Here is a 24,264-nt window from a genome sequence, read left to right as displayed (position 1 = left end):
GATTAGTTTCCACCAACTCTCCTTCTCCTAATTTGAGCTTTTATCTTGTGAGCATTCACAGCTAAACCAACACAAGCTTTTCTAACCTTACAACCTAGTGCCCTGATACCATTTGATCTGATATTCACCCTATGAGCAACATTAGCTAAAGATTTATTAAACTAAGGTATTACAGACTCATGTGCTAGTGTGTGTGTTCTGTGTCATTGTAGCAACAAATTGATCAGATTACCAATAAACAGACAATAGAATGGAAAGAAAATAGAGAAATATAGTAAGCATACATAAGGACAGAAGCAATTTTAATAAGGAGTTCACCCTATTCTCTAGGGCTGCATCTCCAGTCGAACTTTTAGTGGTGGCCTTATTTTATTGTGCCTTTAAGCAGAGAAATTACAATGCAAGGACTCAATGTGAGTTCTCCTGAAGTAGGTTTTGCTTGGCAGAGTGGTTCTTGGATTCCCCAAGCCACCTGAGTACACAGACTTCTTCTTCCTACCAGCTCTGTGACCTTCTGGTCTACAGGGGAGAGCCCAATGTGGTGCTCAGCCCAGAAAAATTCCTCTATGGGAAGGCTTGAACCTTCAAACTCTCTGGTGCTCGATGCTACCTATAGTTAGCTCATCCCTTTGTCTCTTCTGCTTTGATTTACTGTTCTCTATGTTCAATCCTCCTCTCTAGGTTCATTGTTCCCCTTCTTCGTCTCTCGACTCTTGTTGTCTTACTTCCACTTCTCCACTAACTGTCTTCTTCCTCTATTCATGGCTTTAGCCATTCGACCCATATGCGTGTTCAGTTCCTCTTCTGCCTCTGTCTCTTCACCTTCTGCAGTTACGCTTGGACTTCCCTATTCGACATCATCGTCGACACTCAAGGAGTGGCCACTTGTCCTCCTCTAAATGGCGCCAGCATACTTCATCAATTCATTTCTTAGTTACGTCATGGATGAATCTTTCCTCCATCGTGGCAGTCAAAACGGATTCCAAAAACCTTCTAAAATGCGGCGTATTTCTTTGTCAATTCCACTTCCTCCGTTGGGCGCGATCTCAGCCATCTGATATGAGCCCTCTAGATCTGATGCCATACACACATTTCGCGTGGTTTACTTGCTCGACCGATAGTGCATGATCAATAGTGGTTTTCTCTCACCTCCGCTTGCCATGTGTCGATCGGTGTATGGAATCGCTCTGCTCTCGTCCAAAACCTCTTACCATTCAAGAGTGCCCCAATCAAAACCGCCGGTTTCCAGAGCGCGAGTCTCGCTCTTTGTACATTTACCACTTTTACCTTTTGATCCCACAGTTCTCGAGCTCCCGATGCGACCGAGTGCTCGAGCTTCCCCATTTCAGCCCCGTTTGCCCAGTGAAGCACTAATCGTGCATCAAAAATCACCTCTTTTTCCCATTCCAAGGCTCCCAGGGGCTGCTTTGGCCTCCCGCGCGGTCTCCATGGGCCTCGGTCAGCACACTTTGACCGAGGTCCTCGTCGTTCCACGCTGGTTGCCATTGCCACTAGTTCAGGTTGCTTTTGATCACTGTTTTGTATTTCTTTAGAGATTTGTTCGACCTGATACAGTCATGGTTCTTTGAAAATCTTATATGGATCTGATTTGGATCATTATGTCATCATGGAAGAGTCTAATGGTCATGTCATAAAAAATCTGGTCATCATGAGTTAGTTATGTTGATGTCCAGTCAATTATAAGATTTAGCTTTGAGTGTTAGTTGTGATCAGTTGTGTCATGTCATGGTCATCATTGTAAAGATATCCCTTACTCATCTCTCACATCAAAAAGTGGGCCATCATGAGTTCAAAAAAGGATCTAGTGGCATGAGGAGTTTAAATATACTTATGGTTCCTCATTTCCCCTCATTCATAATTCATCTTGGTTCTAGAGTGGTTTTGGATGTCAAAGGAGAACATTGTAGGGTTGGAAAGAGGAATTGTTGTGAAAATCAGAGAGTTGTTGCGAAAGTTGGACACTGCTGTGAATGTTGAGGAACCCACTCCGCATCTCAATAAATCATCAAGTTGGTGGAAATGTGTGCCTTGAACCCTAAATATATCTATTTGGAACTTTAGTTGAGTATCATTTATCAACCGCTAGTTTGGTTGTGTCTCTCAAAAAACCCTATTCACATGTGCTACGAAAGTTGCTGCGAATTTGATAACAAAAGGAGATAGTGTTTAGGATGTTTGCTTTAAATTTTGGAGTTATTTCATACCTTAAAAAGCTTCACAAGGACATTCCAAGATGACCCATGAGTTTCATTTTGTGAGAGATAGGTTGAAATTATACATAACTTGGAATGTTGCACAAGTTGTTGTGAAACTATCATAAGCATTAGGACTTGGTTAAAAATAAAAAATTTGGCATTCTTTTTGTGTGTGGGAACTTAAAATAGGTTTACAAGGGTGGAAACATCATTAATCATCCATTTTTTCTCAGCTAAAGTTCAAGCATGTGATTAAATCCATGCAAAGACAATTCACTGCGAAAGTGTGCTACTCAAACATATTTTCACCATATCTCTTAAAACTTATATGAATTTGACCTAAATGTTTTCCAATATATGCATGGGTGTGAGATGAATAAACTCAGTTAATTTCAGCCCAAAATGCTTCACGTTTTTTGAGAAACAAGCTACTATCACCTACAACCATTTTTGGATTTTCTCAAGATCTATGAATAGATTTGGCTCAAACGTTTTTTGGAGATGAGGTATGATGATAGTAACATTATGTAGACATTTTAGATCCATCCCGATGCACCATTTGGGAGATATTCAAAAAACACCATCGTTGCGCAATGAAGGTAGGCAAGACGTTGCATGTTTTTATAGTTTCACTTCAAAATCCATTTTTTATCTAAAGGAAATGAATTTTGAAAACCTGAAAGAGGTTTTTGTCAAACACTAGATAAGTCACAAAATCCTTTGTCAGATTTTGTACAAGAATTATGGTTTAGGAATTACATGTGTCACTTTGAGACCCATTTTTCATCATTTTTCCAAGCCAAATTTGTTGAGTTCTAGAATTTTTGAAATTTGAGTTGGTGGAACTCCAACTTTGCATAATTGATTCCAAGCTAATTTGGATGATGAAGTTTGAATATTTTTCTACCCAATGTCATGATTTTCTCTTCTGTTGGCATATTTTTGGTTAGTCAAAAACCAAACCATAGATAGTAGGATATGGACATATTTTCTAAATATTTTCTTCCTAAAGCATTATAACTTTTTACTATCTTTGGGAAAAGGATGGATTTTGACCCCCTTTGACTTAGGAAGAGAATATTGTAAATAATTCGTGAATCTAAATACAAAAAGGTTATGTTGGTGAGATTGGAGAGAAAGAGACTTTGTGTGCATTGTATTTTTTGAATATTTTTGCAAGTAAATGATAGACAAAGGGTGATTTGTAGGGATTCTTGTGTAAGATCTTGATGGTGTTGCACTTCTTTCATGTTGTAAGTTTGTCTTATGTTTTTACATCTCTTGAATGCATGTTTTTATGCTTGGAAGAATCAGATGTTTAGCTCATAATTCATCTAGAAGGTGCTCTCATTTAGTTTTACCAAGTGATCTATGTTTTAGCTCATAATTCATCTAAAAGGTGCTCTAATTTAGTTTTATTTTAGCTCATAATTCATGTAAAAGGTGCTCTGATTTAGTTTTACCAAGTGATCTATGTTTTATTCTTAAAGTGACATTCATAATTTATCTGCAATTTGATACTCTTTTTGTTGTTTCTATTTTTCCTCACTCACCCTCCTACAATGAATTAATTCCATCACTAAGTCTACCTATCTTGCCCCTGTGGAATAACCTTGACAAATATTCAATTTGACATGACTTCATGCCCAATGGATCTATCTCCTTTCTTGCCATCAAACCTTTGAAAATCAGACCTTATTGAGCATTATACCTAGCCTAATACCACATGGTTGGACAACCTAAGTGAGAGAGCCCTCTCCATGGCTAGAAGGGCTAGATTCTAGCTTAAAAGTGGTTTTGTGGTTACTTTTGAAGCTTCTCTCCTTAGCCGAGAAGAAATTACAGAGTGCTAACAACTGGTTCAATTTCCCATTGCAATGAAAACAATGGTGACACCTCCTATTGGGGGCCAATTTATTGAGCTAGTAGTATTACATGTACTTAAAGACTTTAAAACCCTTAGACATTCTTCATTGTGAGTCCAACACCATGATTGTGAGTCCAACACCAGACTCAATTGGTTGGATAGAAAGCTTTAACTACATTTAGCCAAACATATTTAATGCTTTTAAACCATAAAATAATAATTAAGATTTTCAAAATAGATCATATATATTATTACTATATCACTCATTGTTTTTAATTATTTCCTTTTACATCAATGTAGTTATTAATCATTAATAACTAATTTTTATTTATTCAAGATGCGAAGCACTAAACTTGGATATGGATACTCAATAAATTATTCTCTCTTAGCATGTAATTATGCAGTCACAAAGAACCAATAAGCAAGTTTATGTCACTTTCGATCTCCTGCAATGTTGCATTTGGTGAACCAACATACCATGGTTAAACTCTTTTGACACATAATCTCTAATAGCTTTCACAATTTTGTCTCTTTTGGTACATAATCTCCAATGGCTTATGGCTTTCACAATTTTGTGTATGAGAAAGTAAGAAGTAGCACGCAAACAATGGTTGTCAATAGTCATCTTTTAACATAAATCTGGCTAACCATATAAACTTCATATTTATTTCTCTGTCAAGAGCATTTGAATTCTGGATTCTTTGAGACAAAATGCTTGATCGCATGAACCATTACGTAAGAATCAATTTTTTGGTTAGAACGTTATGCTGGCTTTACTGTTCAAACCCTCTTGATAGACGCTGCCGTGTTGAAGCCCAGTAACTGAAGTCCAACGCAGATCAGTTGGTACTCAAATTTCCTTGCTGTGATTCCCGTGCTGCCAAAATCTGCTACTTTAACAACTACAGGTTGTTGCAATCTCGTTATTTCTGCAAGACCTGCAGATGGTGTGGTACTAATGGAGGCTCTCTGAGGAACATCTCTGTTGGTAGAGGTGGGAAAAAACAACAGAATGCTTCTCATGCATTTGAAGATTTCTTAAACTATGCTTATGACACAAACCTGTCACACGCAAACCTTTTCAGAAGAAAGTACTAGCCAGGCTGCCAGACGAATAATGCCAGAACTGTGAAAGCTGATATCACTAATAGATATGTACATGTACTAGAGGCAGGACAGAACCCTTAGTTTCAGGAGTCGGAGACTCCATGCAGATACGGACCCCTTGCAGACTGAAGGAGGTGTGTCACAGTAAATTAGCTCCAGCCGGTGGGTCTATAGGAGCCATACATTCACAAACATAATAAAATGTCACTATTCTCATCCTTATAGGTTGCTGGAGTCTCTGTTTTATGTACTTCATCATGATGATAACACATATATGTTTTATATGTTTAAAACTAGGTATTACATACAGGGAACATAAAGTTGTAGTGGACAAAAGATCAAAGGATAACAGAAAAAGTAGCTGATGTACTTAGGGTGAATGCTAGTAATATTTTCTGAACTGAAGTCACTGTAATCTTGGTTATTTTTAGGTTAAATATTTTTATTCTAGTATGGTAGAAATGTGTGTATTTTGATTTTAATGAAATAACAAGTATGAGATTTTGTGGGAAAAAAATATCTGAGTTAAAAATAGGTACTTTTATTTATTGATCTATTTGAAGGTTAAGTGGATAGATAATTTTATGTAATCAAATTATTTCTAGTTGAATTACATTGGTGGGTTGCCAATAAAAATTAACTGTAATAATCTAATTATTCTATGTTAGGAATTTATTGAAATTACAAATTTGATTTGTGAAATTTTACAATTTGAATATTTCAATATTTTTATTAGAATATCGAATATATTTATGCATTAAAAAACAATTATTTTAATTATGATTAAAATTCTCCGAAAACATAAAATCATTAACACAGATAACTGAATTAAAAAAAAAATAGTATTTTTCTAGTAAAATCTAGATGAATATGTAATATTAACTAGATTTAAAAATATAATAATTAAAAATGACTTATGGATCATATAGTAATATTTTTTTCTTGTATTTATAAAATTATATATTTTGTTTTGTTTTTTAAATATTAAATATTTAATAAATTAAAGATTAAAATAGATATATGTTAATTTATTTAAGTTATATTTAATAGTTGAATTAATTTATTTTTAATAAATGTTAAACAAATTTATATAACAACTTTATTTATAAAATAACTTTAATATTTTTAAATTACAATATTCCCACATCACATTTTAATATATATATATATATATATATATATATATATATATATAATTAAAAACCTAAAATATTATATATTCTTTTCCATAATTATTAAATAAATATTAATATGCATCTATATTGATGTAAATAAATTATACTTAAATCAAAATCATTTATTTTTCATAAATAATTGAGTGCTATAATAATCTTATCAAAGAAAAAATGAAACTTATTCATATATTAATGGCTTTTAAAACAAGAAGAATGTGGAACATTTGTTTTTTAAACTTTAAATTACCCCTTAATCATCTATAAGTTTTGGGATAGCAGAGGTTATTTTGTAGATTAAAATAAATATTTAACATAGGTGTAATATGATACAATGTTATTACATAGGTCCTTGATTATAGCATGTTATCTTATTTGCATGTTGATTTTAGTGCATATTTAATTTGGTTGGTTGTAGAGATTATGTTAAGTATGGGATTGGTACAATGAGCTATAAAGTGCAATTTTCTTTGCAAAGAAATTTTCTTATCATACGAAGACAAAGCATATTGATGTTTAGTATCACTTTGTCAAGGATATGCTTGAAAGGTGTTGCTCGTAAAGGTGGACAATTTGAAGAATGTTGCAAATGTTTTGACGTGAACTAGTGACTATGCACTCATGGGGCTCCCTATGTGGAGAGGAAACAACACAACACTTAAGAGAATGTTGGGCAGGTGTCATATTCTTGAAAGGTGTTGCTCGTAAAGGTGGACAATTTGAAGAATGTTGCAAAGGTGTTGCTCGTAAAGGTGGACAATTTGAAGAATGTTGCAAATGTTTTGACGTGAACTAGTGACTATGCACTCATGGGGCTCCCTATGTGGAGAGGAAACAACACAACACTTAAGAGAATGTTGGGCATGTGTCATATTCTTTACACATTTAGCTCCACATGTTACATTGTGCTGTGTAGGGGGGGCGGTAGGGGGAAGTGGTCCCTCCATGCTCTGGGCTTTAAAGGAGGTGGACAGAAGGATGGTGGGAAGACCCACCCATGGTTTTGTGCAAGGTCTTGGGAATAATGGTTTTACCCATTGTATTTTGTAAATACAGTAAAGGGAAATACAATTATGTTAGCTACAATTATGTTCTAATCCAAGGTTAATGGATTGGGGTTTATGAATACTTCAACATGTATATAATGTATTATAATATTGAAAGGAATATAATGAAAAATTAATCTGGTTTTACCATTTTCGTTTCTAGTAGAAAAATCTATATGTATATTTTTTTATGTTTTCACCATTGTGTATGTTTTCAATTTTTAAGAATTAGTTTGAATTTAATTTATGTACATGGTTAAAACCTATACTTTCTCGGAGCATATATTCGAGTGAACGAAACTATGAAATTTCTGAAATTTCTACCACTATTTCATGAATATCTTCCTTGTATCTCCTCCAATGTTCATGGTTTGAAGCATCCAATAAAAAAAAAGGTGTAGTGAAAATGACAAGCTAGCCTATTTGAAGTAGATTTTAGGAGCATTTAGGAACTCTAACTTCCTCACAGCATATCCCTGAAATTATAGTGAACAAAAGAATGAAATTTCTATTACAGGTATATAAAGATATCCCCACCAAATCCTTCAAGTTTCATGGTCTAAAACATCCCACAAGAAACATTATAATAAAAAATACAAGCTAACATGTTTGAATTAGATTTCATGGGCATGTGGGAATCATAACTTCATTAGGGCATATCTCCGAAATTACAATGAATTTGTGCCATAGGTATATGAAGATCTCTCCTCTATTTTCTCCAATTTCACAATCTCAAACATCCCATAAGTAAATTTATACCAAAAATTCCAAGTTGAGCTATTTGAAGAAAATTTTAGGATCATCTAGGAACTTTAACTTCCTTTTAGCATGTCTTTAAAATGAAAGAAAACCAAAGTATGAAATTTATACTAAGCATACCCAAAGATCTCATCTTTATTTCTTCCAAGTTTCACTCTCTAAAACATCACAAAATAAAAGGCATATAGAAAATTCCAAGATGACTTCTTCACTCTACAAATTACATTTTTTCTCCACCTTTAAGACCACAAGAGTATTCCCTAGTTGATGTGGCATACCCTAGCTCTCTTCTTCTTTATATGGTCTTGAAATTCACTTACCTATTCATTATAGTGTTTTTACTTTCACTTATGGGGATGTAGTGTAAAATGGATGTGTCCACCTAATAAAATGTTTATATCTCCTCATTCCTATGGACTTAAAGGTAATTCCATATGTCATTGGAAAGGTATCAAAATAAAAATTTTAAAAATATATCATATGCTTCCATTTGAGCTAGGAATTTAGAGTAAAAATTCTTTTAAATATGGAGTATCCAAACTAGGCATTTAAAAAACTAGGTATGTGAATAATATTTCCAACAATCTTCATCTTGTAATCTTTATGTTGGATATCTATAGTTCCCCCTATTTTTGACATCAATGAAAACAATATTTCCAAAAATCTCCCCTTAAATTTGACATTCTCCCCTCTAATTTTAATATCAATAACAAAGTGCCAAAAAGGAGGAGCTACCTGGTGAAGAAAGAGTTGAAGTGTTTGGTTAAACCACTTGGAGATGACATGAGATTGTTGGTTTAGCACATAGATGCAAAGAACAAGGACCAAAGGAAATGTAGATGAAAACTAGATCAATATGGTGTTTATCATAAAACAACATGAGGAGAGCACCCAATGTGAAGAGCATGTGAGTAGAGTCTAGATCTCTAGAGCTAAGTGATAAGGGAGGACATTATGATATTCTAGATTGGATCAAAAAAATTTCTTTTAAAAGGGTTGTTAAATAAACTTGATTTGATAAAATGATGATAGTTTGAGGGCTTCTCATTGGTAGCCAAATTGAGCCAATGATGTTATATATATCTAAATCTTTTAAAAGACTTGGAGACTCTTCATTATAATAGGTTAAAATTGAACACAAAACTCAATTGGAGAAAAGATATTGGTTGCATTTAAGTCAAAAGTATTTTATGCTTTTATGCCATAAAATAATAATAAAAATTTACTGGGACAAGGCAAATTTGCCACCTTGGTAGACCATGCCGTTACGTAAGAATTGAATTAATTTTTGTTTAGAACTGTTCAAACCCTATCGAGAGACGTTGCCGTGATCAAGACCAGTGACTGAACTCCAACGTATATCAGTTCGTACTCAAGTTTCCTTGCTGTGATTCCCGCAACGCCAAATTCTGCTACTATAACAACTACAGCTTGTTGCAATTATCTCGTTATTTCTGCAAGACCTGCAGATGGTGTGGTACTAACGGAGGGTCTCTGTGGAACATCTCTGTTGGTAGAGGCAAGGAAAGAACAGCAGAATGCTTCTTATGCATTTGTAGATTTCTCAAACTATGCTTATGACATAAACCTGTTACACGCAAACCTTTTCTGAAGAGAGTACAGGCCAGGCTGCCAGTCGAATATTGTCACAACTGTCATAGCTGATATCACTAATAGATATATACAGGTACGTTTTCCTTGCAGACTGAGCTGTGTCACTGTAAATTAGTTCCAGTCGGTGGCTCCATAGGAGCCATGCATTCACAAAGATAATAAAATCGACTCCATGCAGGTACGTTTTCCTTGCAGACTGAGCTGTGTCACTGTAAATTAGTTCCAGTCGGTGGTTCCATAGGAACCATGCGGTCACAAACATAATAAAATGCTGTTATCCTCATCCTTACAGGTTGTTTACTGCTGGAGTCTTTATTTTCTGTACTTCATCATGTTAACCAACAATAACAGATATGAGTTAGAAGTAGGTTCTTCATGGGTCGATTGCTCTAGGTTGAGGTGGATAGGTAACATTCGGTAAACACGTTATTTCTAATTGAGTTATATTTGTGGGTGGTCAACTCCGGGAATTAATAGTTTATTAGGAATATCTATATATATAATTTATTAGGAATTTGTTGAAATTAAATAAGTTTTAATTAATGAATTTTAAAAGTTTTATTTTTTTCTGAAATGTTAATATATTTATGCATTCGAGTCTTGCGGGACTTAGACTCCTACAAATTCCTTCATATTCCCAGAAATTTGAAAAGTGAAGCAGATCTGATGGGGAATAAAGGTTGCACTCTTGGGAAAGGACAACTACTCATAAAGGAATAAACAGAGAGGTGCGTTCCTGGAATAATTACATCTTTCATTTTTAGAGTTGTCATCAATTAAAGCTTGGAATGTGCTGGTTAGTTACTCTGGTCATACTGAATATTTTCTTATAAATATTATATTAGTACCTTTACATTCCTGTGAAATTCGCCATTTAACAAAGCAAACATTCTATCCTCGTTTCTTTCTCATATATATATATATATATATTCGGTGCGACCCAAGGGAATATAAGACACAACGTAAGGGATTTCATTTTCATTGATATCAGTGATTTAAAGGGTACAAGATTGGATGGTATGCAATAAGTGCATGGATACGGAGTTGTGCAGCTTTTCAGAGAGGCGGAGCTGTTTGGTTAAGTGCATGGAACAGAATGGCTGTATCTTCCTGAGTTTAAAGGTTAGAGGTGCAGTGCACGTAGTCAAAGTATAATAAAGAGTGTTGTGTGTGCTGTCAGTGTTGTTTGAAGTTTATTTGTATTCTCTATATATTCATTGATTAAAATTGATTTTTTTTTGTTTTCTAAATGTATAAGTATGAGGAAGGAGTAATTCAAAAATATTTAAATTCATTTATTATTTATTAATATTCTAAAATTTAGAAAAAACACATTTATAGCATTCCATCATTTTTAATTCTGGAGTAGTCAACGTTCTTTACGATGGATGTGAATTGTGATTAGGTTTTAGGGCTTAACATCTCTAGTATATATGTATTATCTAAGATTATTTTTGTTATTGTTAAATCATTTTTATTATGGTTGGGTCTTATATAATTTTGGACAATGTAATTTTTTCACAATATTAAATAATTTTAATTGATGTTTATAAATTTTATTATCAGATTTACAAGTATATTATATTTGAAGTGTTAATAAATAAAAACTTATTCAGAAATTTTCACAATAATATTTTTCTTAATCTTCACTAGAATTTTGTTGATCCATGGTAGATATTAGAATTCGCATCCTATTCAATGTTTATATTTTGATGTGTTTGGATTTCCCCTTTGCCATAATGCCTTTTGCTTTTAGTTTAGCTTTGCAAATGGCCAAAGTAATTAGTCATATGATATGGGTATAATTGTATAACATTGTAATTTGCAGTTTTCAAGTTTTTGTGGTTGGAGTTGTTTATAGATAAAGGAAGATCAAAAGATGTGAGATTTTCTATCAACATGTCAAGTCACTAACCCGGTTCATGTCATGACATTGGAACTAGTTAGTAGCTTGAAACATCAACAATAAATCTCACATCCAAGGATCTTCCTTTATTTATAAACATACTAACTTATTTTTGATATTAGCATATTCCATTTCTTTGAAGGTATCTAACATGTTATTTAAGAGTTATTTTGTTGCATTGATAGCCTTATGCGTCATCAATCATCTTGTGGTCTTAACAGTGGTATCTAATCCCACTAATCATATTCAAGAGTATATACACCTTTTGTGTGTTAGTTAATGAAAAATTATTCGGAAATATTGCAATAATATCTTTCTCAATCTCCACTTGAGCATTGTTGATCCTTGTAGATATTGAGAATTAGCATCACATTTAGTGTCTAGACTTTATGTGTTTGGATTCCCCACCTTTCCATAATCTTTGCAAAAGGCCAAAATAATTAATCATGGCATACCTGCTTAAATGGTACAACATTGTGTTGGCCACCTAATAGACTCCCCTTGCATTTTTCAAATGAAATGGGCCCCTCTTCTAATCTTCTTTTTTATTTTAGATTTGTTACTATGTTTTAGTAATCTCGAATGACCATTAAATTTTCCAAACATAGGTTTTGCTTTTGTGTGGTGGTTGTGTTAATTTGTTTCATACTTTTACACATTTTACTTTTCATTAGATATTTAATTTTGATGATGATCTAGAAGGAACACAAGGGTGGATCCCAAGTCCTAATAACAATTGGTTGGTGGATGTCTTTTCCTGTATAGACCATGTAACATTATCCTTAGACAATTATAGGCATAACATTTCTTTTGTTATTATGAGTAACTTGATAACATTGCAAATATATTTGGTCAAGTCTACATGTAATCTTAGTGTTTTGATTGTGTTCTTACACAATTCGTTGCCTTGGTTATGGATCGAAGTTGTGCAATTCCTTGCCTTGGTTGTGAATCGAAGTTGTGGGTATATGATTTGATTATTTTGGGACCTTGTTATAACATGGAACATGTGTTCATATTCTATGTTGTTCATATTCCATGCTATCATTAAGGGGTTGGATCTTAAAACTACATAACTTCACCTAACACTATTAAAATTTTGTGACTTATGTTTCAGATGGTTGTTATTATGGTTTGAGGGGATGTAACTTAACTTTCATAATGAAATTATGGTGAGGGAGATCTCAATACACCTTTGCGATCGATAGGTTATACTTTCAACAATTAACACTTAACAAGAATAGGTGATATATGTACATGCAAGGGGATTTGGTGTTCAATAAGTTATATGTTTATGCGATGGCATGGCTCTACTTGTCTGAGTTGCAAGCGTAGATTTTAACATCTAGACGCTCGTCACATGGTTGACATGTCTTCAAGTTTGTGGTTCTATTACTAGTTTGAAGCATTATCATTACCACTTAGGACTATTAGTGCTGCATGCGAGTCGATAATTTCAAAGCCTACGATTATCTTCCTGCATTCTCTGCATTATAGTTTCGAGTTTTTATATTTGCATGTCTTTGTATAAGGTTAGGGTTTATTCTGTGAATCCTTGTCTGGCTTGTATGAATGAAACCACAGTCCAATTCTCTCATGGCACCTATAGTTTGAAAAAAGCTTCTAAGAAGTGAGACTATTGAGGCCTATGAGGAATAACTCGCTCTACTCTAGGAAGCTACATGCTGGGATTTCTTTTAAAGTTTGCAGGGCTATAATGATGATGTGGTGAAAGGTATCACTGCCACTTAAAACGGCCAAAAAACCAAGGTTGGTGATATTGAAATATGGGTGGATGTAAGCTTGATTGTTGAGGTAGCACATCGCTCCGCAGAAGGCAAAAACTGGTCTAATAATTGTCTATGCATGGTCACTATTCCTTGCCGAGAGTTTTTGGTCTCCAATAACTACACTTATAATGTGAAATGTATGCTTGTCCAATCCATCAAAACTAAATCGAAAAAACTGCTTTATTTTATTAGGCATCTTATTACATGTGAGGGTAGATATCCACTCGTCGTTCTGTATCATACTCACTGGTTGATGGTGTTTCTTGGCTTTAAGCCGAATCTTCCATTTTACTTGCATAAAAGACTTTCTAAAATGAATAAATTCTACCAAGGTGAGAGTAAGAACCCTGAACGATCCCTATTTCATGATGGGCTAATTTATATTTTGGTTAAACATTATTTGATTAAGTCTCGGGAATCTTGGGGCTTATTCCTTCGAAGGAGTGGACCCATGCCTCTTTCAATAGCATGAGGATTTTGGTCAAACATTATTTGGTTAAGTCTGGGGACTCTTGGGACTCATTCCTTCGACACAATGGTTTTTTGCTTTTGATAGACACTAAACCCCTCTTAGTGTTTTTCTGAGTTCTCTAGCATTCAATCCAGAACCTTTTGGGTCTCACGACATTGACAATTTTGACCCTAATAATTTGTCCTATTTAGATGAGTTAGATCAATGTGATGGAAATGGGTTCAAAACGCCTGATTCAGTGTCTGCCAGTGTAACATGAAGTATGACAAGGAAAGTAAGATTTCAACACATTGAGTTGGAACACGATTTCACGGAAGACATTTAGCCAACTATCTCAGATCATGATGACCATTCTAAACCTACATAGAAGGAAGAAAATAGTCAACGCTTCCTAGACCTCTAATTTTGAATTAAAAGTAAATGTTGGAAATTTCTGTTTATTTCAAACACAAAAGAAATTTCACAGAGAACAACACTCTGTTTTGATACAGGATCTTAATCATATAAGATAATAATAAAAAACTGTTACAAAATAGTCTTCCTCGACTCAGAGGGATTTACAATAGGAACGCTTCACTTCCAGAATCTGATTTCACTATCTGAACATTGCTATGCATTTCAGAAATTACAAGAGGGAAACTCTCAGATTCTTCAACATACTTTTTAGAACTGTTGTTCGTTACATATATATATATATATATATATATATATATATATATATATATATATATATTGAAAAACATATCTGATTCTAAACGATAAGATAGAAGAAAATATCCTACCTACATTTACCAACCGCTGTAAATTTCATTTATTACACGGCTGAAAATATCTTCTGGTATTTAATGCATGGCTTATCACAATGTCGCACCATTGCATCGGTGGAAGAGAAAAGAATGTGCCACCGCCTCCATAACCGTTGAATCATGCGATTTGCGATATGCGATCAGATCGCATCGCGAAATCGTAATCCCAAACAATCGAAAGGACGCGGCGAAGGTTGACAAGAAAAGAAGTGCGATATGTGATCTGTGATCACATCGCATATAACAAAGGAAGCGGGCGAGAGGGTGACATTTGCGATTTGCGATAGATCGCATCGCAGGAAAGAGAAAAAAAATATGCAGTTTTGAAATTATAATTTCAACACTCCCCTTTAATTTCAACTGCTGGGTTTTTTCTGTATACCCAGGCATTTCCTGAAATGATCAAAACTTTTCTTTGCCAATGGTTTTGTCAAGATATCAGCTAACTGAACCTCTGTTCTGTAGTGCTGCAAAACAATCTCACCATTGTTAGCCAATTCACGTATGAAGTGAAATTTGGTGTCTATGTGCTTTGTTCTTTTATGAAAAACAAAATTTTTAGACAATGCTATTGCCGAGCTATTGTCACAGTAAATGGTTGTGCCATTTTCCTGTTCATGACACAAATCCCTGAGAACTCTTCTCAGCCACAGTGCTTGGCATGCTGCTACTAATGCTGCCACATACTCTGCCTCTGTTGTTGACAAAGACACAAATGGTTGCTTCTTGGAAGCCCATGAGATGGCTCCCGATCCCATATGAAACACATATCCCGATGTGCTTTTCCTATCATCAACACTTCCAGCCCAATCACTGTCAGTGTAACCTTTCAACATGAAACTTTCAGAAGAGGAGTATAAAATACCAAACCCCTTCGTTCCATTCACATACCTTAGAATCCTCTTGGTTGCCTGCCAATGAGTCTCTTTCGGTCTTTCCATAAATCAGGAGATTAAACTCACAGCGTGCATAATGTCCGGCCTAGTTGCAGTTAAGTACATAAGGCTGCCAACTATGCTCTTGTACAATTTTGGATCAAAATATTTGCTGTTGTCTTTTTTGGTCAATTTCAACCCCATTACAGTTGGAGTCACAGCTGCCTTGCTGTTCTGCATATTAAATCTCTTCAACACTGCTTTTACATATTTGTCTTGAGAAATGAAAACACCATTTTCACTTTGGTTTACTTCAATTCCAAGAAAATATCTTAAGAAACCTAAGTCAGTCATTTCAAATTCACTTTTCATGACTGCTTTAAAATCAACAATGAGAGAAGCATCATTGCTCGTAAAAATCAAATCATCTAATATAAAACAACAATAATAATCTTACTGTCATTTTGTTTTATGTAGAGTGTGGGTTCACCATCACACTTATCAAACCCATTCTCAATCAGATAAGCATCTATTATGCTGTACCATGCTCTTGGAGCTTGCTTCAGCCCATAAAGAGCCTTCTTCAGTTTACAAACTTTATGCTCTTGGCCTTCAACTTCATAGCCCGGAGGTTGATCAACATAAACCTCTTCTTTTAATACTCCATTTAGGAATGCAGATTTAACATCCATATGATAAATCTTCCTTTTGTGTTGTGCCGCACTAGACAACACTGTCCTTACAGTTTCCATCCTTGCTACTGGTGCAAAGGTTTCATCATAGTCTTTGCCTTGTTGCTGCTTGTAGCCTTTCACAACAAGTCTTGCTTTGTGCCTGTCAATCTTGCCTTTAGCATTGCTTTTGGTCTTATAGACCCACTTAACTCCAATGGCATCCTTGCCTTTAGGGAGGTCCACTAACTCCCATGTTTTACTCTTCTTAATTGCACCAATTTCTTCATTCATTGCTTCAATCCATTTATCTTCATTTACAGCATCTTCAAAATGGACTGGGTCATCAACATGACAATATAAAGTGAATAATGAATTCAGACCGGTATTGTTACTTACCTCTCCTTGTTCATAAATCTCATTCAAATCTCTGAATCTTGGTCTTCTTGGTGTACTAGGAGTTCCATCCGAACTTGAGGGTATTTCTAATCCCTGTGGTGTGCTTGGAGAAGCACTCCCTTGACTTCTTAAGGCTGTTCGAATTCCAGCTTGTGGTGTGGTTTGTTGTACTCACTATGGTGGAGGAGGAGCCACCAAGGAAGGATTATTTGCTGTTGTCCCTTCCTTTTCTTCTTCATGAGACGCTATTGTCTTCACATTCACTGTTTTCTCTAAGCTTCCATCCCAAGCTTCATCTTCAATGAACTGCACATCTCTGCTTACTATCAATTTCTTGGTGGATGGATTATAGAGTTTGTATGCTTTTGACTCATCACAATAGCCAATAAAGACACACTTCTCCCCCTTATTGTCAAGCTTCTTCCTTAGCTGATCCGGTACATGTGCATATGCCACACAACCGAATAGTCTCATGTGAGTGACAGTTTGCTTTTGACCACTCCATGCCTCTTCTGGTATTTTGTCCATGACAGCTTTAGTTGGGCATCTATTCAAGATGTAAACTGTGCAAGTGACAGCTTCTGCCCAATACTCATGCGGCAAGTGTTTTGCCTTCAGCATACTTCTGACCATGTCAAGAATGGTCCTATTCTTGCTTTTGGCAACACCGTTTTGCTGAGTTGTATACCTCGTGGTGAACTGCTTTTGTATGCCATTCTCTCTGCAAAAACATAGAAAATCTTGGGAGATGTACTCTCCTCCTCTATCTGTTCTGAGCACTTTGATATAATGCCCACACTGCTTCTCAACAAGAGTTTTGAAGTGGCAGAATTTCTCAAACACTTCACTCTTCTGTTTCAGCATATACACCCATGTCTTTCTGGTGTAATCATCAATGAAAGTTAAAACATATTTATTTCCGGAAAATGATGGTATTTGCATTGGTCCGCACACATCAGAGTGAACAATTTCCAAGGGTGCTTTTTCCCTTACACTCTTTCCTGGTGGAAAGCTTTCTTTGTGTTGCTTGCCCAAGATGCAGCCTTCACAAAGGCTGTCCAGTTTCTCAATCAACGGCAATCCCTTTACCATTCCCTTTCTGTGCAACAGATTCAGGCCTCCGAAATTGAGATGTCCAAATCTCAAGTGCCACAACCAATTCATATCTTTCACTTGTTCCTGAAAGACTTCTTGTGTTACAGCCGCAATAGTTCTTCCTTCAAATCTGCCCTGAGTTTGAGAGGAAACATTCTATTGCTGGTCATCTGCACCTGTGCAATGATCTTCTTACTTGGAGGTATGTCTCTGATTGTACACGTATCATCTTTGAAGAACACGTTGTAACCTTTGTCCATGAGCTGTCTGATGCTCAAAAGATTACATTTCAAACCAGGTACATAGTATACATCTGGCACAATCATCTGTTCTCCATTTTTTGCTCGGATACTAACTCTGCCCTTACCCTTGACAGATATCTTATTATCAATTCCTATTGTTACCTCAGATTTCACATTTTCATCCAGATTGGCAAACATTTCAATATTTCTAGTCATGTGATTACTACAACCTGAGTCTAAGAACCAAGAATCTTCTTGTTTGTCTTGTGCTATGTTACATGTTAACAGCACGTTCTTTGGATTCTTATCTTCTTCATTTGCAAAATTAGCATTCTGCCTACTATTCATGTCATTTTGTTTTTTCCTACATTCATTGGCATAGTGCCCATATTTCTTACAATAGTGACATTGGACTTGGGATTTGTCATACCTTTGTCCATGAGCTTGTTGTTTTCTTGAACCTTCATCTTGGTTCTGATTGCAGCTCCTTCCGCTTGTGCTTGTAGGATTGTTTCTGCCTCTATTTTGGCTTCTTCGACAACCTCTGTTATTTGCTCTGCCTCGACCTCTTCCTTGGCCGAAAGACATCTGAGTCTTGAATGCTTGCTCAAAAGAGGAAACTGTTCCTCTACTCAGTCTATGTTCATGAGACATAAGAGAAGCACTCAGTTCATCTACTGTGAACTGTGAGAGATCCTTTGTTTCTTCTATTGCTACCACAACAGCCTCAAACCTTGAGGGTAAACATCTCAAGATCTTCTCTACAATCATTCTTCCTTCAAGAGTCTCACCATGAGATCTTATCTGGGTTATTAGCCCAATAACTTGAGTGAAAAATGAATCTAATTGTATCAAATTCCTTCATGCTGAGTGTTTCAAAGTCTCTCCTCAACATCTGCAACTTTGCAGTCTTCACCTTCTCCATGCCTTGATAGGTAGTTTTGAGAATATCCCATGCCTCCTTGGATTTTGTTGCTGCTGCAATCCGCAGAAAAACACTTTCATGTACTGATTGGAAGAGGAAAGAGAGGGCTTTGGCATCCTTCTTCCTGTCACTCTTCAACTGGTCTCTTTCTGCTACTGTCAAAGAAGCCAATGCTTTCACATCTGCCGGTTCAGCATAGCCAGTTTCAACCAGCTCCCATATGCCTTGAAAAGCAAACAATGCTTTCATTGTTATGGACCAATAACTGTAATTTTTTTCATTAAACTGTGGCAGTTGGGAATCTGTCAAATGAGTTCCAGCATGTGCCATCTTTAACCTGTATAAATAAAGAAGAGATACTGACAGTATAATGAAAAAACAAAAAAAGACTTTCTCTGCTTGATAAGCTTCTTACAGCTCTTACAGTGAAAAAAAAACTCTGTTTTTTTTTTGAATCACTGAGTGCGTAGACTAGCTCTGATACCATGTTGGAAATTTCTGTTTATTTCAAACACAAAAGAAATTTCACAGAGAACAACGCTCTGTTTTGATACAGGATCTTAATCATATAAGATAATAATAAAAAACTGTTACAAAATAGTCTTCCTCGACTCAGAGGGATTTACAACAGGAACGCTTCAGTTCCAGAATCTGATTTCACTATCTGAGCATTGCTATGCATTTCAGAAATTACAAGAGGGAAACTCTCAGATTCTTCAACATACTTTTTAGAACTGTTGTTCATTACATATATATATATATTGAAAAACATATCTGATTCTAAACGATAAGATAGAAGAAAATATCCTACCTACATTTACCAACCGCTGTAAATTTCATTTATTACACGGCTGAAAATATCTTCTGGTATTTAATGCATGGCTTATCACAATGTCGCACCATTGCATCGGTGGAAGAGAAAAGAATGTGCCACCGCCTCCATAACCATTGAATCATGCGATTTGCGATATGCGATCAGATCGCATCGCGAAATCGCAATCGCAAACAATCGGTGAAGTTTTGACAAGAAAAGAAGTGTGATATGCGATCTCCGATCGCATCGCATATAACAAAGGAAGCGGGCGAGCGGGTGACATCTGCGATTTGCGATAGATCGCATCGCAGGAAAGAGAAAAAAAAATCTGCAGTTTTGAAATTATAATTTCAACAGTAACTAAAAATATCCTTGTCAAAACGAAACAAAGGAAAGAAAGTTCCTGCCAAAGAAGATTATGTTGATTTGGATTCTCCCGGGCCTGTATTGAAAAATAATAATCCCAACCAGATCACAATTCTGAATTTTTGGGATTAAGAGATCGGATATTCCACGGTCTTTATTTTTATGTCTAGATTCTAGAACCACCGTCTGTATTTTTATGTCTAAAATCTAGAACAAAACTGTAGAATATCCGAACTCTGAATCCCAAAAATTACACTATAGAAATCTCCCAACTATAATTCTAAATTTGTTGATAAAAATACTAATACTAAGGATGGTGATAATAATTTTGATAATCACTGAGAATACAAGGTTAATTTAGATAGATGCACCAGAGCATATTGGCAACAATGCTATTTTGTTATGGTTTCTTGTCTCGAGCATTTAATCTAGCAACTTCAACATCAAATTATTTGATTAAGAATGATGAACCAAATTAGGGAAAATCAAAAGGATAACAAAGTTGTTGGATTGGAGGAAAAGCCGCCATCATCTGATAACTTCTGCCCATGTCAAAGTAGTAATAAGTTCATATTCTCAGATTTAAAGCTATGCTAAACTATGATGTGTTTGCCTATTTACAGGTAGAAAGTTTTGGCAAGGTATGCTTAATTATTTTATTTAGTTTGTTAGTTTTGAAGAAAGCTGCATAATCTGATATCTTGTAGACGCCTTATGTTAATAATAATATCAATTATCGATTTCATGCTTTCCATTTGTAACAAGTTATTCTCATCTTCTAGATCCTGACATTAGCTCCCATGGTGACCGTTGTTGTAGAGATGGCTCTTTTGTTGCAAATCGTTTGTGGAAATTTTATTAGTTACTTATGTCAATTTCCTTTGAAATATTTATGATTTGTGTAAGGGCCTAACTCTTATTATTAGAGCCTCAATCTATTATACACTAAAAGATCTATTTTCCTGCTGATTTAAAAGTAATAAAATGAGCTTATTAACCTTCTTACATAGCTTTAAACATTTAACATCTTATCATTTTATCATAAGCAACATAACTTAAGGTGAGCATTCTATTGATATCAACTTAACAAGAGTAGTCCATGGAAAAATACCTGTTCCGATGGTTGATGATGATACCTTTGTCTTATATCTCCAGCTGAACGCTCCTTCTGACCGACCCAACCGGATTTACCTCCCAGCCAACTAGGAAATAAATTCCTAGCCCAGGAAACCTCCACAGGTTCCCTAGCCCTCCGTGCCCAAGTCCAACCAGATATAGTGTGTCCTCAAGAAGAATGTGCAAAACTAGATAATGATACTTTCCTCCTCTCAAACCCAAAAAACCTCCACAGGTTTCCAAGGTCTCCCAAAATCATAACAAGGCCAAACAATCACAACCAACCCCCACAATCCTAAGCAAGACTCCAACTCCCCCCTTTCTTCCTTCCCCCTTCCCTTTTATACCCTCTTTCCTCAACCACCTCTCATTAATGTCATTAACTCTCACCCATCCTTGGTTGACTTCTCTTCTAAGCTAGGAGTACATTTGGAATTGTGACATGAATATAAAATTGAGAATTTAATGGGAAAGGATCATGTCTTCTCCCAAGTAATATGAAAAGTACATTTGGAAATGTGAAGTGTAATTACATGGAGAGGACCATGTCTTCTCCTTAGTAAATGTGAGGGTACATTGGGGAATGTGAAATGAATAAATATATATTGATGATAAGATGGAGAGGACTATGTCTTCTCCCAAGTAAATGTGAGGGTACATTGGGGAATGTGAAGTGTAATTACATGGAGAGGACCATGTCTTCTCCTTAGTAAATGTGAGGGTACATTGGGGAATGTGAAATGAATAAATATATATTGATGATAAGATGGAGAGGACTATGTCTTCTCCCAAGTAAATGTGATGGTACATTGGGGAATGTGAAATGAATACATATATTTTGAAATAATGGAAGGAGACCATATCCTACCTAATATTCAATTTGAGAAGGTAAGTGGGGAATTTGAATAATGGAAATCATGAATTTTATATTAGAACAATATTTCTCAATATTTTTAGATAATGTAAACATTAACAAAATTTGTAGGATAAGATTTAAGTGGGGCATTACATACACCCCTCCTTCAGAAAACTTCATCCTGAAGTTAGAATGAAAAGATACAAGGAGTTTGAAAGCATAGCAAACCAGAGAGAGTTATAGCATTAAAATTTGATAAGTCAGACAATGACATTACCCCCCATCAAGAGTCTCCAACTGATCTATTTCCTCCTATCCATCTTGACCTACTTCCGTTCCCACCTTATCCATCCTCTGCTGCTCTATCAGTGGCAACGGCCATACTAACCACTGATAAAACCAACATGGTGGAAGTGTCGAATACCTCGACCGAACTTTCCCCAGCAGGCATCTGGAAATCGTCATCACACGTCTAGGGGGAGCGTTCAGCTGTCCTCCCCACGATTCCAGGTTTCGGAGGATACACGGTGGGAAACACCTCCACCCCTCCTTCAGAGCATGGACCACACTACAGAGCTGGTTGGACTTGTCATCGAATAATCCAGTCAGGTCGTCCTGCCACCTGTCATTTTCATTTTACTCGTGTCATAAGAGTGTATATCAAGTAGATACCAAATGCAATAGAACAATGTACATCGTACCTTTCCTCATTGGTTGTCTCGACCTTCCCCAATGGAATAGTAGATCTTGGCTATCATATGGTTCTTTCCAATCTGTAGTTTAGTTCTCATCCATGCATATATATAACCACAAAATAGATATAGATACATGATCTTAAACATCATGTTTATTAAGCCCAGTGTCCACTTGTCAATTTTTGTTGTTCATACTGGAATTAAATCTTACATCAGATAAATCATAATTTCACTAAGTCATCGATTAGATAAATCATATCTATATAAGCCTATATGATGCAATAATAACTTTGACAAGTCATGCACTAGATAAATTGTAACAAAGTAAGTCATACATTTGGTTATACATCCAACATTTCCATCATCAATACCAAATCCATCAATTGATTTTCAAGTGTCCAATCAAATGTATATAATGCTCATAAATAATCAACATGGAACTGCACAATAGAACCTTAACATATGTGGCTATCTATGTTAAAATGGGCATCATAAACGCTCATGTGTCATCCTCGTGGAACCCCTCAATAACAATTAGAGTTGAAACAGATTCAACTGTCCATCATGGAAAATAGAATTTGAACCCGTATATGCTATAAGGTGGTACCAAAACCAAGATAATAGCAAGCAACAAATTAGTGCACTATCAATTCCACTAGGAGGTGTTAGTATAAGTTTTATGCATATAATTTCTTTAAAACCTTAGTGAATAGATAAGTCCCAATCTTCCAAACCCATTTAATTAATCTTGAAAATAAAATAAAAACTCCAAACTTCAGAACTGTTTCCAACATGATTTTCATACTTTATTTTTTTTTGTAAATTGAGAGGAATGTCCTGTAAATGTCAAAAGGTTCAAATTTATTATATATTTAATCATTGTTTACTAGTACTAAAACAATCTTGTGATATATATTGCAGCTCACAATATGACTAGACAATTGAAAAATAATTAATGAACGGAATAATTTCCTTTTCCCTGTTGCTATTAGTATTTCCTCCAAATGGCACCACATTTCTAAAGATGCCTACTCCTTTCATAAGTGGCCAGTGACCACAAAGTTGCGAAGAAAGTTGAGGGTCTTTTTATCCAAAACTAAAGACATTATTTTTTCACGACATTTTTATTCAACACTAGAATAAGGGTAAAAGTGTATCCTAATATTTTCACTAGTCTTTTATTGACTAAATAAGCTTCCATTCTAAAATCCCAAATTCTCTACGAATTGATCTTCTCATTTAATTTGAGATCATTAAAAACAACTGTCAGAGTAAGCCTTACACAAGCCCATGGTATTCAATCTATGTTTTCACTAGATAATTCCACCACTCAAAGAATAATCAGTAACATGACATATAGGATATTTCAACACATCCTAATCTGAATTCCCATGCTCCATAGTCATTTACTTTTCAAACTCGAGATTTGTTATTATGACTTCCTCCATGAAGAAT

This window comes from Pinus tabuliformis, chromosome Q (genome assembly GCF_031772625.1).
Source record: "Pinus tabuliformis cultivar Carrire ecotype Pingquan chromosome Q, CPIR1, whole genome shotgun sequence".
Taxonomy (NCBI): Eukaryota; Viridiplantae; Streptophyta; class Pinopsida; order Pinales; family Pinaceae; genus Pinus; species Pinus tabuliformis.
Note: the sequence above shows the minus strand (reverse complement) of the source record.